This window comes from Balaenoptera acutorostrata, chromosome 21 (assembly GCF_949987535.1).
Source record: "Balaenoptera acutorostrata chromosome 21, mBalAcu1.1, whole genome shotgun sequence".
Taxonomy (NCBI): domain Eukaryota; kingdom Metazoa; phylum Chordata; class Mammalia; order Artiodactyla; family Balaenopteridae; genus Balaenoptera; species Balaenoptera acutorostrata.
In genome coordinates, this window is record NC_080084.1 from 23,506,489 (window position 1) to 23,525,840 (window position 19,352).

The window sequence follows — 19,352 nt, forward strand, 5'->3', positions numbered from 1 at the left end:
TATCTGGTTTCAAGTGAGTAAGACCCTAATTACTGTTGAAAGAAGGCACCTGAATGATGTACCTTGAACCTACATCCAATTTGTTTTACTCAGACAACAACCAAGGGAAACATTCACTGACAGAAATACAATCTATAGTCTAATTTGGTATGCAATGATATTTTCAGCAAGGCTAATTCCAAACTCCCAGAGAAAAGACTAATCTTCTTTTGTCACTGACACAAAAGAAGCTATACTTCAATAGCTATACTTATATTTCTCATATGGCACTTGCTGTGTTCTCCAAAAATAAAATCACCAGTAGACATTAAATATTTATAATGCCTAATATGGTTTTAAAACATAATATTACATTTATCTATTTCTCAAAGCACGCACATGAGCTAAACTATTTCTGTTATTTTTATTAATTATTTAAGAAATTCAGGCACAGAGAGCTCAGGAATTTACCTAAACAAAACATAAATCACAACCAGTGCTAAGATTAAGCAAATTTTATTGCAGCTAATACATCTATAAAATCTGCAGTTTAATGTGAAACTGTGACTAATACCCACATTTGCTATATGATACATATGGAAGTTGTTTTATCTTTTGCTTTATCATTATCACTGGGTTTCTAATCCTTGTCTGATAAGAAATTGAAAAATTGTTATATTTCTCTTACTTTTGTTTCTGTTCTTTTTATTTACTCTTTCTGATTTAGTCTTATAGGCTGATTTGGTCTTATAGACAGCAATCCTGTGCGTATATGTCTGCATGATAACAAATGAGTGATTTTTCCTTCTATGGGGTAGTAACCTTAATGTGTTTTCTTAATAGGTTTTCTTTCTCCCTTGGGCTGTATTCTTTTTTTTTTTTTTTTTTTTTTAAATATACATCTTTTTTTTTTTTTTTTTTTTTTTAATGCTATTCTTGTCTGCTTACATTCTTTTTTTTTAATGTATGTATGTATGTATGTATGTATGTATGGCTTTGTTGGGTCTTCGTTTCTGTGCGAGGGCTTTCTCTAGTTGTGGCAAGCGGGGGCCACTCTTCATCGCGGTGCGCGGGCCTCTCACTATCGCGGCCCCTCTCGTTGCCGAGCACAGGCTCCAGACGCGCAGGCTCAGTAATTGTGGCTCACGGGCCGAGTCGCTCCGCGGCATGTGGGATCTTCCCAGGCCAGGGCTCGAACCCGCGTCCCCTGCATTGGCAGGCAGATTCTCAACCACTGCGCCACCAGGGAAGCCCAACTTGGGCTGTATTCTGAGTGCACACTCGGACTCAGTCACTTTGAAGTCTATACATTCTCGTACAAAATGCCACGTGGCTCCTTTCAGATTGAATCCTCCCTTAACCGGTCTCCCAAAGATAATTTCAAAAATTTGATCAGAAGTCTTAAACTGGCAGCCTATGAGACAAATTCATTCAGCAAATGTATTTCTATTGCAATGATTATTGTGGGTCGTAGTGTTCTGTTTTTACCTCTGCAATAAATTTTAACTGAATAATCTCACATTTAAAAATCAGGAAATTTCATATAGTAACCTGGCTTCTTTTGAAAAAGTATACTATTTGGCAACACGGAATCCAGATCTTACACGACAGGAATCTTCTGGACATAATGACCACTCTTTTAGCCATGACTAGTAGACATCAGTTTACCATAAATGCCAGCAATTGCTATTTTTCTTTTCTTGGCTCACTTTATTCATATATTACTTTCCTGGTCCAAGTAGCCATTTGAGACTGTAATGCATGTTTAATATGCATTCAAAGAACATTTAACCAAAATTTGTCTTTTCTTACTGATTTATAAAAATGCTTTTGCTTTCAACCATTCCTTGGCTATTAATAGCCATGGGCCAGACTCACCTCTTTTCTATCTAAAAGTTCTTCTGCTGTTGGTCATGTGTCAGAACACATCACTGCCAAGTGCAACAGTATTGATTTTACCTCTGAATCTCAGAACTCGTGACCAAACCATCACCAAATCTGTAGGCGCTGAGTTGTGCTATCTTTTTTCCTGTGTAGTGTCCTTGGAAGTTGCCCTTCAAACTGCAGGCTGGACCTGCTGAAGTTGGCATGTCAGGCCAAGCCCTCCATCACCTTGCTAGCTCCTTCTTGTGGTCTCACCTTTTAGCTTATCCCAAAGCTCAGTTCTCTTTACTCTGCTCACATACAAATCTCAACTTTCCCAACCCTGTATCTTCCACTGTTACCAATTCTAAGTAGCAAAGCTTCAAAACTCAGCTACTTCTCAAGAGAAGTTTTTAGTGCTATCCTCTTTTATGCTTTAAACAAGATTAAACAGTGTAAAACAATTTTCAATGTCAAAACTCCATGAGAATTTCAGGCTGTCAAAGCAACTACTAAGAATTTCTTATCTTCCAATCCCACATCAATTTCCATGAGTTATTGTCTCCTGTCAATATTATTTGCTGTGGATTAGCTACATGGGGCTTTATTATGTTGGTAGTAATGTGGACATTCTCCTTTTCATGCACCAGCAAATGACCATCATGTTTTGCTTCCCGATGACCCCATGTGTGTCCTCACTAATCCCCTAATATAAAGCTCAGCCATGGAAACAAGGCTGACCATACTGCTGTGTCAGAAGGAATTATAATATTTCTAATAAAGATTACAAGAAGGGGGCTTCCCTGGTGGCGCAGTGGTTGAGAATCTGCCTGCTAATGCAGGGGACACGGGTTCGAGCCCTGGTCTGGGAAGATCCCACATGCCGCGGAGCAGCTGGGCCCGTGAGCCACAATTGCTGAGCCTGCGCGTCTGGAGCCTGTGCCCCGCGACGGGAGGGGCCGCGATAGAGAAAGGCCCGCGCACCGCGATGAAGAGCGGTCCCCGCACCGCGATGAAGAGTGGCCCCCGCTTGCCGCAACTGGAGAAAGCCCTCGCACGAACCGAAGACCCAACACAGCCAAAAATAAATAAATAAATAAATAAATAAATAAATAAATAAGAAAATCCTTTAAAAAAAAAAAAAAAAAGATTACAAGAAGGTGGTGTAGTTTACTGAAAAGAGCATGGAGTTTGGAACTGTATCCCAATTTGAATGCGTAAGCTTCCACTGGGTGACTAGCTGGGCTGCTCTGGCAAATTAATTAACCGTATCTATACCTGACTTTTCTTTTTTGTAAAATAAAGCAAATGTGGACGATTCATAGTGCTGTTGGAAAGATGAAGTTAATATATGAAAAGCACATAGCACGACACTCGACATATAACATTCACCCGCGAAATGACAGCAAACCTTGTCATCATCAACATCATTTTAGTGATGAAGACCAACAACAAAGCAACTTGCAATTTTATGCTTTTTAAGGCCTGGCTTTTCGGAGGTCCTATTACCTTGTTTCAAGTCTCTTATTTAAAATATTAGTAAAAACATGTTGTTTTGGGTTTTCTATCAATCAACATAAAAAAGCGGGCAGGACGTTGGTAGGACATATGGTGTGAAAGGATGAGGCATGATTCTAAATGGTGAATCTACATTTCATCCAAAGAAATTGTCATGTGGTAAATTTCCTGCTTTAAAGATCAATATAAATATCAAAGCCAATATTTAAGTTCTCAAAACAGAAGCAGACAACTAGCAGTTCCCTGGTAAGTAAGGTGGTTTCAAGTTCTAGTTAGCCTGAGATAAGCCCTCATGATGTTTGTGTCCCAGCATACTTACTAGCAGTGATTTCTTCCACTCTCAAAAGAGTCCAGTTTAGAAAATGTTTGTAACATAAAAAGATTGGACTGTTTAGCCTGTGGCTGACTTATGTAGCAAACTGAGAAAAGCACTTGACTGTCCACATATGATTTTTAAAATTCTGGCATCTACCTATTTAATGTGAGGACCTCCATAATTCTTCTGGATCCAACTGAAAACTGTGGTTATTCTGAGACCCTCCAGCACATGAAGAAGAACTCTAAACTTAAAAGGTGACGTGGTAACTGCCAGCTAGTGGCTTCAGTGATTGGCTATGATTTAATGCTACAAAAATATGGACAGTGACCAGACGCTTCATACCAAATGATTTTTGTACATCATAGAAAAGCACTGTTAGATACACACACACACATATATATATCCCACTTAAAGATAAAATACGGAAACTTCACTCAAAAAGTAATTAAAATATAATCATTAATTTTGTAAACTAATCATTAACTGTGAAAATATTTCCCATTTATATAGTCCTACTGCCACATTTAATTACCAAAGTATGTGTTCTTAGGGACACATAAAGCAGATTGTGATTTATAAAAAAGATACCCCAAAGTCACACAAAAAGGCATCACTCTTATTTCAGACAGTTACAGATTTTAAGAAGTAGTTATTTCATGAAGTATAATTAACTTCTTAGAGATACTCACTATTTTTGTATTTTCTTTCTGGTTTTTTTAAATTAATTAATTAATTAATTTTTTGGCTGTGTTGGGTCTTTGTTGCTGCACGCGGGCTTTCTCTAGTTGCCGCGAGCGGGGGCTACTCTTCGTTACGGTGCACGGGCTTCTCATTGCGGTGGCTTCTCTTGTTGCGGAGCACAGGCTCCAGGCACGCAGGCTTCAGTAGTTGTGGCTCGTGGATTCTAGAGCACAGGCTCAGAAGTTGTGGCGCAGGGGCTTAGTTGCTCCGCAGCATGTGGGATCTTCCTGGACTAGGGGTAGAACCCGTGTCCCCTGCATTGGCAGGCGGATTCTTAACCACTGAGCCACTAGGGAAGTCCCTCTTTCTGTTTTTTTCAGGTAATCTCTTCTCTTCACTGGCTATCCATTTATCCCTTGGTCAGTATTTTTATTTATTACCAACAGCTCACTTATTTGATCCCAAAGAAAGATCAGATTTAATTGGTAAATTGAGTAGAAGCAATGAACTTGCTTAGAAGCAAGCAGTGACCACCAGCCACACCTTTACAGAGTTGAGAGGCCTTGTGGCCAAAAAATAGGTAAACTACTCCATGGTTCTCATCCAAGAACATACTACCCAGTAAGGATTTTCTGTACTAGTCATTATGCACCTTGACATGGACCTGAGTTAAAGTAACTTTAAATCAATACTACCCTATAGTATGTGCTGGTAAAGTGAAGCTCCATTGCATTTCAGTATTAATCCTGCACTGGAATGTGCCCTGGAATTGTAGATGCCAGTCACCCCACCAGTCACCCCACCCGCCCATGCCTCATCCTGCCAATCTCTTAGTTTCTCACCTCAGATTGAAAGCCCTACCAAATAACTCTCATGGATAAGCAAAGCCATTTTCAATTACTTCTTAGTACTCTCTATTTTTCTAAAGTATTTGATTTTATTCCTTTTTGTTTAAAATCTCTTCTCTGTTTGTCATAATAAACAATAGAAACAAAAATAAACATTTTTCTGCATCTCCATTTATATGTCTCTCACATTTGAAATTTGTTTCATTCAAAGTAATTAGTTATATAAAAGGGCCTTTGAAGTCTTTTATTTAGTGTCCCCTACATTGCTCCATGTGGAATAAATGTTCTAATTTTCCATTTTACTTTCCACATTATTTCAGGAACATCAAGTGAGACTGAAATCTTGATTAAAAGTACATTGTTGGGCTTCCCTGGTGGCGCAGTGGTTGAGAATCTGCCTGCTAATGCAGGGGACACGGGTTCGAGCCCTGGTCTGGGAAGATCCCACATGCCGCGGAGCAGCTGGGCCCGTGAGCCACAATTGCTGAGCCTGCGCGTCTGGAGCCTGTGCCCCGCGACGGGAGGGGCCGCGATAGAGAAAGGCCCGCGCACCGCGATGAAGAGCGGTCCCCGCACCGCGATGAAGAGTGGCCCCCGCTTGCCGCAACTGGAGAAAGCCCTCGCACGAACCGAAGACCCAACACAGCCAAAAATAAATAAATAAATAAATAAATAAGAAAATCCTTTAAAAAAAAAAAAAAAGTACATTGTTTAAGTAAATTATAGGGACTAATTACCTTTGGGATAGAATTACACATTTTAAGTAGCTGAACACAATCGATAAAGGCAGACCATTTAGATAACTAAATCTGATTATTTTCTTTATATATAAATCCCTCTCCTCTCTTTTATTCTATGTTGAGAATTACTGATATGCTTTGATTTGATACAGAAATTCACATTAAGTCTTTGGACTATAAGTAATTATTTCATTTTTACTAACTTGTCTCCCAAGGTATCTGCACTGCAAGAATATGTTGGGGTCTATTCTTAAAGAGTCCTTCAAATCTCATCAAATGTACTTTCTATGATGTAACTACACAGATAGAATTACCTTAGAGGGGAATATAATACAGTTGTTTTTTTTAAAGGAAAAATCTATTGTCACAAAATTACAAAGCCACAGATAGAAATCATCTACCATAACACTGTACGAGCTCAGTAAAGATGCAAGACCACAACTGTTTTAACACCGTCTACTTCCTGGTTGGGCAGCTAGAATAAGCATAAGGAAATATTTTAACAAATAAAATTCTAATTCCAAACCATGGTAATCAAAGGAATGTAACCTACATCTCCTATATCTTAACTATAGTTGGATCCTTTAAGGTAGCTATTAGATGACTTGGAAGCTGTCTTGTACTGGAAATGAGAACAAAGTATCCTTCTTTATGTCAAAGACATGAATTTACTGTTTAGAATCAGAAATAGTCTTCGAAACATTTAGACCTGGGACTTCCCTGGTGGTGCAGTGGTTAAAAATCCGCCTGCCAATGCAGAGGACATGGGTTCGAGCCCTGGTCCGGGTAGATCCCACATGCTGCGGAGCAGCTAAGCTCGTGTGCCACAACTACTCAGCCTGTACTCTAGAGCCCACGAGCCACAACTACTAAGTCCACGTACCACAACTACTGAAGGCTGTGCGCCTAGAGCCCGTGCTCTGCAGCAAGAGAAGCCACTGCAATGAGAAGCCCGTGCACCACAACGAAGAGTAGCCCCTGCTCACCGCAATGAGAGAAAGCCCGTGCGCAGCAACAAAGACCCAACGCAGCCAAAAAAATAAAAATAAAATAAATTAATTAATTAAAAAACAATTAGACCTGTTTTCCAATGCCTGTATATTTCAATACCAGCCATGAAAAAAAAATTGAAAGTTGAATTTCTCAGATAACCTTCAAAATTTAAATAGGAGATACTAAGTTTTCCAACAGCACAATTCTAACTTTGTTAGACAAAATTGTTTCTTTTATATTCTGGTAATCTAATTAAATATTTGTGCAAGAAAATTCATTTAATCGTTGAGAAAGTACCAGAGGCAGATCTATAGCCCACTCTGTAGAAATAAAATTACCCTTTGACTGATGAAGAACACTTGATGATTTTACGTTTTAAGTCATCAACAAACATCATAGACCCTTTGAATGTCATCACAATTTTATATTTAACAGATGATCGCATTATTTTTTTTTTCAGAAACAAAGTCTAAAGGGGATACTATCTTTTTATTATCAGTAAGTGACATGGCTAGTAATGCTACCTCCTTGCCTGAAGAAATATGTTTGTTGATGCATTCTTTAATATTCATTCCTCAACTTATGTATAGGAGAAACATAAAAATGATCCATTTGGAAATATTCCTGAACATCTATTTTTTGGAAAGGTTTGGTTAACTATTTATACTATTTGGCATCCCCTGTATGGGTCCCGTATTCTACTTAGAATTAATTGCTAGGAAAAAAAAATTCCTTCATCATAAAATAATACTTACACATTCAGCATGTTTCCTTCCTTGCTTTAGCTCTTAGAAAGTTTGAAGTGAAATTAAGTATTAACCTATAATAACTGAATCTAAAATAATAAACCTGTTTATCATCTGTTTAAAAAGTGATTTTCTTATTTTTATTCATAAGGTATATATTGTTTCATATTTATTTTAAACTATAATAACATTTTGGGGAAGTGGGCAGAGGAACATAATTATATTTTGTTGAATTTAATCCCAAAATAATTTAGTATATTTTGATTCCAAAGCCTTATGTGGTATCAACACTATAAATAAGTATAAACATGCATACCTAAATAAACATAATTATTTTTATGTAAGGAATACCTTTAAAAGAGCAATACAAAATATTAGACTGATAATAGAAAGGGAGAGAGGAACTGTGAGGTAATTTTATTAGTAAAATGTTGTTAATGTATGGGAATTTATTACACAATGATGGTGGCATTTCAAGTGGCATAAACTGGTTGATTTTATAAGGTGGATTATAATAAATAATAACCACCTGAAAAAAATAAATAAAGTGAGATACATACCTCACTCTTTACAACAAAATAAATTACAGATATTAAATACAAAATATTAAACTTAAAGAAATTGTGGAAGAAGTTTTACAGTATTGTAGAAGGCTGTTTTAATGATAAAAAGTTCAAAAATATATAAGAAATAAAATATAAAAATACAAAAATCAACATATAAAATAATTCTACAAGCAAAACAAAAGATAAATTAGAATTTGGAAAAAATGGTAACTCTTTTTAACAGTTAAGGAATTGATATTCTTAATATGTCCAGCATTCATATGAATCAGCTGGGAAAAGACCAATAGTCCAGTGAACAATTGGGAAAACCAGATGCATGTGGGGAAAATCTCAACCTCAGTTATACAAATTATACCTCAGTTTTATGACATATTATAAATATATTAGTATAGTTTTTAAAAATTAATGGCACAATATATTCATGGGGGTGTGAGGAAAACATGCACTCGCATGCATTGCTAGTGGAAATATAGAATTATACAACCATTTTAGAGGCAATTTGGCAGTATTTCTCAAAATTGAAAATGCGTAATTCCTTTGGCCTAATAATTCCTCTTCTAGGAGTCTGTCCAATGGGCATACTCACACACCATCTAAATGATGTCTGTACAAGAAGATTCATTTGGAAATAACTTAAATGTCCATCTGGTCAACTCAATTATTATACATTCTCACAGCCATTAAAATGAGTAAGGTAGATCTTTCTGTGCTGATATGGAATGAAGAGTACGTGTCTGTCTGTGTGTGTGTGTGTGTGTGTGGTTACGTGATATGAGAAAGGCTGAAACTGACATGTGTAGGATGAAATCATTTGTGGTAAAAAAATAAAAGACAGGAAAACAAAAAGAAATCATGCTGGGATATCTTCTCTAGGGAGATGTGATCGGCTGGGATTCTTTGGCTGGCAGTAAGAGGCAGGTGGAAGATATACTTTTCAATTCTCTACTTGTGTAACTTAAAATTTAGGCTGCTTGTGTGTGTACATGTTGATTTTAATAGTATATCTGATTTCTATTAGATATTTACTAAATGTTGCCTTTAGGAATTTAAATTATATTATTCTTACTCTTCTCAATTTAGTTGTTCTACACTGAAAGAAATCTGGTATATGACCATACTAATGAATCTTATGTATCAAAGAGTATCAAAATGTTTTTTTTTTAAAAGAAAGATAGTAGTCATCTTTTCTTTTTTTTTTAATTTATTTATTTATTTTTGGCTGTGTTGGGTCTTCGTTTCTGTGCGAGGGCTTTCTCTAGTTGCGGCAAGCGGGGGCCACTCTTCATTGCGGTGCGCGGGCCTCTCACTATCGTGGCCTCTCTTGTTGCGGAGCATAGGCTCCAGACGCGCAGGCTCAGTAGTTGTGGCTCACGGGCCCAGTTGCTCCACGGCATGCGGGATCCTCCCAGGCCAGGGCTCGAACCCGTGTCCCCTGCATTAGCATGCAGACTCCCAACCACTGTGCCACCAGGGAAGCCCCAAAATGTTTTTTACAGGATCATAAAGCAAGTTTTTTTCCTAAGACAATAGCATAATACTTAAATAACTCAGTAAAACATAAGACATAAGGTACATGACCCTGTTCTTCAACTTAATATGTATGTAACTACGGCAGGTCACTTAAGCTCCATTTCCTCATTGTTAAACAGCTAAAACTTGTTCTAACAAACAATATTGTGAGAGTTCAGTGACATAATATATGTAAAATTGCTTTGTAAAATAAAAAATAATATAAATGTAAATTATTATTATAGGAAATGTGAATTTTTCAGAAGGACACTTTAATAAAGCATGTATTTAGATTAGATCAGCAGCAAAATTATTACAGATCTTTCTATTTCCTTACTTCTACCTCTAGGCACAAATGTCCTTGTGCTAGCCTTGCATCAAATGAAAGCTTAACTGTAGCTGCTTTTCTCCCTCAATCTGTCCTGAGAACTCTGTTAATAAATTAACTGTGCCTTTGCATTTCTTTCAGATCTCTCCAGACTACCTCCTTCTGTATCAGGAAAAGCATAATAGGTTAATTTCTAAACCCAAGGGAAATGCATATTTACATATTAATGATGGTGAGGTTAAATTCCTTAATAAGACATTTTATGGATCTTTCTATAACTATGTCAGACTTTCAGGGGAGCTATTTCAGGGCACAGTGGTCTTAAAGAATAAAGGAAGATGTGTGATTACCTTAGCTGGCTTGAGAGAAACTCTACTTGCATGGAAAAGTAGTTCGTTTCTGGAATTGAAGCAAATGTAGACATTTTTGACACAAAATGTTCTATATGAATGTCAAAATTTCTAAATGCTAATGACCCAGCCTGATGAAAGATTGAAACAATATCACTATTTAAATGCAACATGATTTTTAATGTCTTTCATGGAAATCTCATTTTACTAGAAATGGCACTGGAGCTGTGGGAAAGCCACACACAGTCCTTAAATTAAAATGGTATCTAAGTGATCTCGCAGTGTCTATTAGGACAAGTTTTAACATGTTATACCATTTTTTACAAAACTTAGAGCACACTATCAAGGCCTCCATACTTCACCACAAATTCTGCCATTTTCAAGCATTTTCTCATAATAATAGAACTTTTTTTTTTTAAATAAATTTATTTATTTATTTATTTTTGGCTGCTTTGGGTCTTTTTTGCTGCGCGCGGGCTCTCTCCAGTTGCGGCGAGTGGGGACCACTCTTTCATTGTGGTGCGCAGGCCTCCCACCGCCGCGGCCTCTCCTGCTGTGGAGCACGGGCTGTAGGCATGCGGGCCTCAGTAGTTGTGGCACACGGGCTCAGTAGTTGTGGCTCACGGCCTCAGTAGTTGTGGCACACGGGATCAGCTACTCCGTGGCATGTGGGATCTTCCCGGACCAGGGCCCGAACCCGTGTCCCCTGCATTGGCAGGCGGACTCCCAACCACTGCACCACCAGGGAAGCCCCAATAATAGAACTTTTTGAGTAGAAGCAAGTTCATAATCAAAACAGTTATAATAGAACATTCTTTTCGGTAGAGAGAACAAGTAATAGATCTGAGAATGGATGAAATATGATTGTTCAGGCACGTTACTATTGGGGAACACTTACAAGTTTCCAATTTTCACTTTCCCTTGGCAGCATATAAGTGATGAGCGGAGGTTTAGCTTGGGCAGGATGACACTTGGGGAGGAGATGGATGGTGACGTTCAGTGCAGGACAACTTCTCCTGCACTGGCATCAGTCCAGACTGGCCTCTAAGAACCGAAAAGCAGAAAGGCTAAGATCTGTACTCCATCTGCTTCATGTACTGTTAGGACATAAGTCATATCCTCGTTATAGCCACTTATTTTCTTCATTCTTTTTTTTTTTTTTTTTTTTTATTTATTTATTTATGGCTGTGTTGGGTCTTCGTTTCTGTGCGAGGGCTTTCTCTAGTTGTGGCAAGCGGGGGCCACTCTTCATCGCGGTGCGCGGGCCTCTCACTATCGCGGCCTCTCTTGTTGCGGAGCACAGGCTCCAGACGCTCAGGCTCAGTAATTGTGGCTCACGGGCCTAGTTGCTCCGCAGCATGTGGGATCTTCCCAGACCAGGGCTCAAACCCGTGTCCCCTGCATTGGCAGGCAGATTCTCAACCACTGCGCCACCAGGGAAGCCCTTTCTTCATTCTTATATGGGCAACCCAACTACTTTTTATAGTATCACATCAGAAAGTTCTAGAGAGCAGATGTATTTAATGTGACGTCACTGCAGTAATTTGGAGATATAAGTATTGTTCCTTGAAGGGGACTGGGAATTGATGGCAAAGGAAGCCTAGTCATTACTTTTTTCACTTATATAATGCTACATCAGGAGCATGACCCCATCCTGGAGGAGACTGATTGATTCCTGTAATACCAGCTGATCACTGCAGTTTACGTTACTGATTTCTGAATCACAGAGGGCTTGCTTGCCAAGACCACTGTGTCTTATTTTCTGTTATTTTTATCTTATCTAGTGTCTCAAGTCAGTGTTTAACCTATCTATGACAATCCATTTTCTAGGTCATTCTTAGAACTTACATGTTTCTGTGAAATCAGGTGTGTCAAAACCATCTCCCCACACCACAAATATTATTTGGAGGGATACGAAGTAACCACAAAATTACCTATTAGAAGCCTTCCCCCACATCTACCACCAGGGGGCCTTCTTCTAGAATGATAAACCAGACCTCGTGATAACCTGCTCAAGTGAGGGATTTCTGTTGGGAGTAAGTCTAGCCTTGGTTGCAGGGAGTAGATTGTCCTCATGGAGGCTGGAGAATCTGAGGCAGAAGTTAGAAAAAAGCACTCCCAAAGGCAGGGGATTGAGGATGGGAACTGAGTGTATTCTCTGAAAGACTCTCTGGAAAGTATTAATTTACGAACTTTGGCAAAAGTCATATACTGTGTACAGTTGAGTGTTTTGTTTTATATTATAAATTAGCTTTTGGTGTTTTATGTGCTTGCTTAATTTTACAGACATGGCACTGCTGCATGCATGTACATTTTAGCTTTCTAAAGATATATTTTGACATGCTTTCTATATCCTTATACAGAGCTGCTTCAATAATGTTTTCATCCCTGTTTGTATTCCAGGGTATGCTATGAATGCACTATAACTTATGTAACCAGTTTTTTCTTGTTTTTTTTTTTTTTTTTTTAAACAAGCAATATGGGGATGTGGAAAAAAAAAAAAAAAAACGTCTTTTGTTGGTGTTATGACAGTCTCAGAAAATGAGCGTTTTTGCAGGACACCCTAGGGTAAAAGGAGGTACTCATGGCCTGTGACGATGACCTGGAGTCTCAGGCTCCACTGGCTCCTGCCTGGTCACTGTGCTGCTGAGGTCTCAGCCCATGACTAACTTATCTACGGCACAGAGGTTGGGAATGCTGCACCTATGTATAATTTTAAGTGCTTTTCTCTCTAATAGTGTAATTCTCTTTTCCCATCCTATCCCTTCAATAAATTTGATTTCTCCAATATTCTGCAAGGTTATTACGAGACCAAGTGTCAAGCTAGGAAAAGACACATGGTCCACTCTGACAGCCACCTCTGTTTTCGTATCATATTCACCTACATTCCTGGTGGAGAGCTGATGCTGATCTCATTCTCTAAGTCTATCCTGCTAACAGTATTGATAGAACTACATAACTGAACAGATGTGGAAGTGAAGGAGATTTGAACTCAAGTGATGGTATGTCTCTGGCCCTCCCGGCTCCCACTTCTATCAGTGTCTTGACACAGCAGTGAGGAGAGAAAACCAACAGAGATGTTACACATTACACGCTAAGCCAACTAATATGTGTTCAAGGGCACACTTTCCAGCTTCCAAATTATGCTGGCACTTTATCACCCTTAGTTCTCACTGAGTTTTCATTGTTTTGCTTTTAATGAGCATCTTGACAGGAGAATAAACAGGAACTGAAGCACAACACTGTAAACCCTGCTTCTAACAGCAACCTAAAGAAACATTCAGTAGCAGGAGAGTAGAGTAAGAAATCTATATATTTTGATTATTTGCATATTTAAACTCCAGAAGTTATCTGAGTCTTCCATTCGGACTAGTAATTCAGAATTATTTACATTTGACTCTTGGAATATTAAATCTAATATTTTGGGGCCTAAATGGTCTCAAGATGTGTATGAGGTGTTACAGCAATAATATAATAAATTTAGATGATTTGTATATTCAAAAAAGCTAGAATTACTAGTGAGAATTAAAATTTAATTGCACAAACGTGTTATCAATGTGTGAGTCCAAATTTTATTGACAGACCTAGAAAATAGTTACAATAACAATGTAAATGTATATAATGAAAACACTGCCCTTGTCTGAAAAATAAGGAGCATGTGTGAAGCATATGTATATGGGAAACGCATAAGAAATATTAAGGAAGTTACTTTGACTGCAAAACTTTAAAATATATAACTTTATGGATTCCTGTATTCTATAGAAGTTTCATGGGTTCAGATATAGTTTTCATACAAAATTGGTTATTTTTGTAATCTTAAAAACCTACTATTCCAGTAAATTTTTTTTTCGTTTAGTTGGAATGAATTTTGTTTCCCCTGTATTTCTGTGACTCCTAAAAAAAAGTCACTCCCTACAATGAGTCACTATAAAATCTCTTGCACATTTTTTCTCAAAACCATTTTCAAAACTATTATTTCATTTTTATACACTTACACATGAGGTACGTTTGATCATTTTACAGGTATGGAAATTGATGCCCAAAGAGGTTATATGTCTTGCCTGAAGCACTGAAGTCAGTATTAGAACCTCATTTTCCCTTTTCTAACTGAATAAATCTTCTACTAGGTTATACTGCTTTCTGGAATAACAATCTCATCATTTCTCTATATGTATATATATATATATATATATATATATATATATATACACACATATATAAAATATGATGTAAATCATGGTATTGTTATGAGTAGGCAATAGTTAAAAGTTTATATTTTTATTTAATCCCCTTTCTTCTTGCATTTCTCAGGCATGCCTCTTATACCTATATTTCCCTTAAACAATTCATTTTTCAGATACATCTGTTTTCACAATACACATTTTACATTTTCTTAAACTCTGTTTACTTCTCCTTTTGCTTTATCATTTTTAACATCAGCAAAATCAAATATCTAAGCCTTTATTTTTATTTATCTTTCAGCACAAAAACGTGTTTGCACAAATATGAAATATCATGTGACTTTGGGGACAGTATTTAGTCACGTTTGGAAGATAAAGATAAATGTTTTATCGGATCAAACAACCTGGGAATTTAAGATGACAGCAGAGAATGTGTGCTTCAGAGATAAATACGATATTGTGACAAATAATACAAGAGGATCTATAAGTAAGTGGCTCCTCAGAATCATAGAATATTTTTAAAGTAACATCTGTACACTCTAATAAAAAACAACAGTTGTAACAGAATAAGATGAGATATAAATGTACTTTATGTATTTTTTTTTCTTCTCCATCACTACCATGGTGTAAGACAGTATCATTTTTTACCTGAACTGGTCTAATTCCATTATTCTCTCTAAAACATTCCTTATACTTGAGCCACAATGATCTTTCTAAACTGAAATGGGATCATCTCACTCTCCTTCAGTGATATATCTCAATATCAGCATGAAGGCCAAACTCCTTATTAAGTCTGGACTGTAAGTCTACGTTGAGCCATCCTCAACCTACAGCTCCTTATGACCGGAGCACCCCATCTCTTACAGGACCTCATGCCTAGTTAGCTCTTACTTGAATATCTCTTGATCTTCAACATCTTCCCTGAAAAATAACGCTGGGTAAGGTGTGCCAGCAACACCCTGAATAAATTCCTAGCTGATAGTTTATCTCACTAATTGGAATTATTTGCTTATCCTTGTTCTCACTTGGCTCCACTCCTTATGAATACAGACTGACATTCGGTCACTAGTATATCTTAGAATCTAAAAAAAGCTACCCTGTTGAATTGTTTTTGAAGGGAAAAACAAACAAACAAATTGTTTTTGTCTTTTTTTAAATAAAAATTGGACTAATGGATGTCTTTAGTTGCAGCTAATCTCACTCTTCTAGGAACTGTGACTATCTTGGCAAATACTATTGCTGTTCAGCATTGTGAATACTGCATGTCGTGAATATACATGGTCACTTCTGTCTAGTTAAATTTGTATGTATTTACTCAAATTAAGTTGTAGGTTTATTCTGATTCTCAACTTTAGATATATGCTATACACTTTACATTTCCAGAGTTATTTCAGTTTTGATTATAACACAAGATACTAAAACCAAAGGAAATATTACATGAATTAATGATACAATATAGTATAGTAACATAGGCAACATATTTTAAAATAGGCATTTATGGCTTAATAATAGCATTCCTGATCAGCTTTCTGTGAGAGCTAAAATGGAACTAGTAGGCCTGCTTTATGGAAAAGCATTGATAAAGAATTTTCATGACTGGTGATAAATCTGAGTTGGCTTCCTACAAAACAAATTCTTCAGGTACACAGTGACTTTCCCAAAGAACACATTTGCATGATCTTCAAGTTCACTGCTGGAGAGACTCTAAATAATAATCAGGTCACAAAGCTGGCAAAAGGCATTTTAGATTGCCATGTAATTTGCACTGAGAACTTTGAGAATTACAAGAGAGGTTGAGCCTTAGTAATCCTACTTGTACAATAATGGAAATAAGTAGGAAGGCTTCAAACAGTCTTTCTCTGTAAAAGTTTAGTGTCCTAAATGTGAAAAAGCAAGAACACCAAAAGTTGTTTAATGGCTTTGTTGAACAGATCTAATGGGGCAAGTTTTACCTTGGTACAGATTGGATCTTGGTTGATGAAAATTGAAGCTACTGTTGCAAAGAACATTCAGATTCTTGCATACTTTTTACTGACTTGAAAAACCATGTGAGAAAGTAATGATACACCTGCCTTAAATCGGCCTCTCAAACTTGATATTTATTTAGAATTAAACTGGAAGTCTTTTCAAAGTGAGCAAAAACAAAATATTTCAAATGTTTATATTAATTTTACAGCTTTTCCATAGCTCATCTGTATAGTCAAGAAGAATCTCAATTATATTAGAAAAACTAAGGTAATCAAATAGTCAGAGAAACTTTGAACCTAATGTCTGGATTTCTGAACTCTAACTTTATATATTCCATTGAATTATAGTTTATCCTTTGGATATTTTCAACTAAACATATTTATAGAATTTCCATTTTATTATTACATTCCAAAATAATATTTATCAGCATTGGGAAGAACAAAATCAATTTGAGTTAATGTAGGGAAACCACCCATTCCAAAATTTGGTTGTCTGCTTCTGTACACTATTGGCAACATTAAAAGTGTGGTCTTGGTTTGTGAGCAAGACAACAATTAAGTCAATATCAACTAGTCCCTGATATAATTCAGTCCAAATCCAAAAATCTTACAAAGTAAGAGCATAAATAAACTGAAGCAGGTCCAGCTGTTACGGGACGATTTCTGAGCATTGTGGCTATTCTGGAACCTATTCAAATAATATTTGAAAAGTGTTTGTTAACATTTATTTATGCTTACTTTCCACATTTAGGAGGTCAGATCTATGAGGACAAATTTTAAAGTCTTAAGAGAACTATACATTCAAATTAACCTATGCTAGAGATTTGAGTATTACATTTTAACCTCCCTAATAAATTTGGATGATATTGCTATATGTTCAGATTTATTACAAATATTAAAATGTTGTAGACACCACTCACAAAAATTAACTCAAAATTGATTGAAGACTTAAATGTAAGACCTGAAACCATAAAACTCCTAGAAGAAAACATAGGTCTTGGCAATGATTTTTTTAGATCTGACACCAAAAGCAAAGGCAATAATGTAAAAGTGAACAAATGGGACTACATCAAACTAAAAAGCTCTGATGCACAGCAAAAGAAATGATCAACAAAGTAAAAAGGCAGCCTATGGAATGGGAGAAAATATTTGCGAAGCATATATCTGCAAAGGGGTTAGTATCCAAAATATAGAAAGAACTCATACATCTCAATAGCAAATAATAATAGTAGTAGTAATAATAATCTAATTAAAAATAGGCAAATGACCTGAATAGACATTTTTCCAAAGAAGATATATAATGGCCAAGAGGTACATGAAATGGTGTTCAACATCTGGTATCATTAGAGAAATACAGATCAAAACCCAATATATCACCTGATGCCTGTTAAATGGCTATCATCAAAAAGACAAGAAATTACAAATGCTGAGGAGACTTTGGAGAAAAGGCAACCCTTGTGCACTGTTGATGAAAATGTAAATTGGTGCAGCTACTACAGAAAACAGTATGAAGGTTCCTCAAAAAATTAAAAATAGAACTACCACATGATCCAGCAATCCCACTTCTGCGTATAATTCCAAAGGAAACAAAGTCACTATGTCAAAGAGATATGTGTACCCTCATGTTCAATGCAGCGTTATTCACAACAGCCAAGACATGGAAACAACCTAATTGTACATCAACAGATGAATGGATAAAGAAAATGTATATATATATATACACACATATACACACACACATATATATATAATTATATTCAGCCACAATATTATTCACCCACAAAAAACAAGGAAATCCTGCCATCTGAGATAACATGGATGGATCTTGAGAGCACTATGCTAAGTGAAATAAGTCAGACAGGGAAAGACAAATACTGTATGATCCCACTTATGTGTGAATCTAAAACAAACAAACAACAACAAAACTCACAAAAAAGGGATCATATCTGTGGTTACCAGAGGTGGAGATGGGGCTGGAGAATTGGATGAAAGTAGTCAAAAGGTACAAAATTCCAGTTATAAGATAAATAAGTACTAGGGATGTAACGTACAACGTTATGGCTATAGTTAACACTGCTGTATGGTATATTTGAAAGCTGTTAAAAGAGTCGATCCTAAAATTTCTCATTATAAAAAGAAAATAAAACTTTTTGTTTTGTTTTTGTACTACACAAGATAATGGATGCTAACTAAACTTACTGTAGTAATCATTTCACAAGATATTAAGTCAAGTCATTCTGCTGTATACCTTAAACTTATACATTGCTCTATGTCAATTATACCTTGATAAAACTGAAAGAAAAAAATTTAAGTTGTGGCAAAGGCTTCCTATATGTCCTGAAAAATAGGACAAGGCAATTATGTAGAACCATCTCAATAATTTACAGCAAAGTGTTTATTGGAAATATTCAGGTTGAAAATGATGTCTCTTCTTTTCCTGATAAAAAATAGTTTCTAGGGCTTCCCTGGTGGCGCAGTGGTTAAGAATCGCCTGCCAATGCAGGGGACACGGGTTCGAGCCCTGGTCGGGGAAGATCCCACATGCCGCAGAGCAACTAAGCCCATGCACCACAACTACTGAGCCTGCGCTCTAGAGCCCGCGAGCCACAACTACTGAGCCTGCGTGCCACACTACTGAAGCCTGCGCGCCTAGAGCCCGTGCTCCGCAACAAGAGAAGCCACTGCAATGAGAAGCCCGCACACCGCAATGAAGAGTAGCCCCCGCTCACTGCAACTAGAGAAAGCCCGCACGCAGCAACGAAGA

At 36.9% G+C, this 19,352-nt stretch overlaps 1 long non-coding RNA gene across 2 annotated transcripts in view; it reads left to right on the forward strand.

Annotated features, from left to right (window-relative positions):
- Positions 1-19,352, forward strand: part of LOC130706177 (uncharacterized) — a 100,921-nt gene extending 81,569 nt beyond the window's left edge. Inside the window, exons 3-4 of one of the 2 annotated variants that reach the window (XR_009006562.1) lie at positions 14,923-15,108; positions 19,040-19,352. This is a non-coding gene — a long non-coding RNA (uncharacterized LOC130706177). Of the gene's footprint in view, positions 1-5,528; positions 7,219-14,922; positions 15,109-19,039 lie in introns of those variants that run through there. The other variant, XR_009006564.1, reaches the window with a different exon arrangement.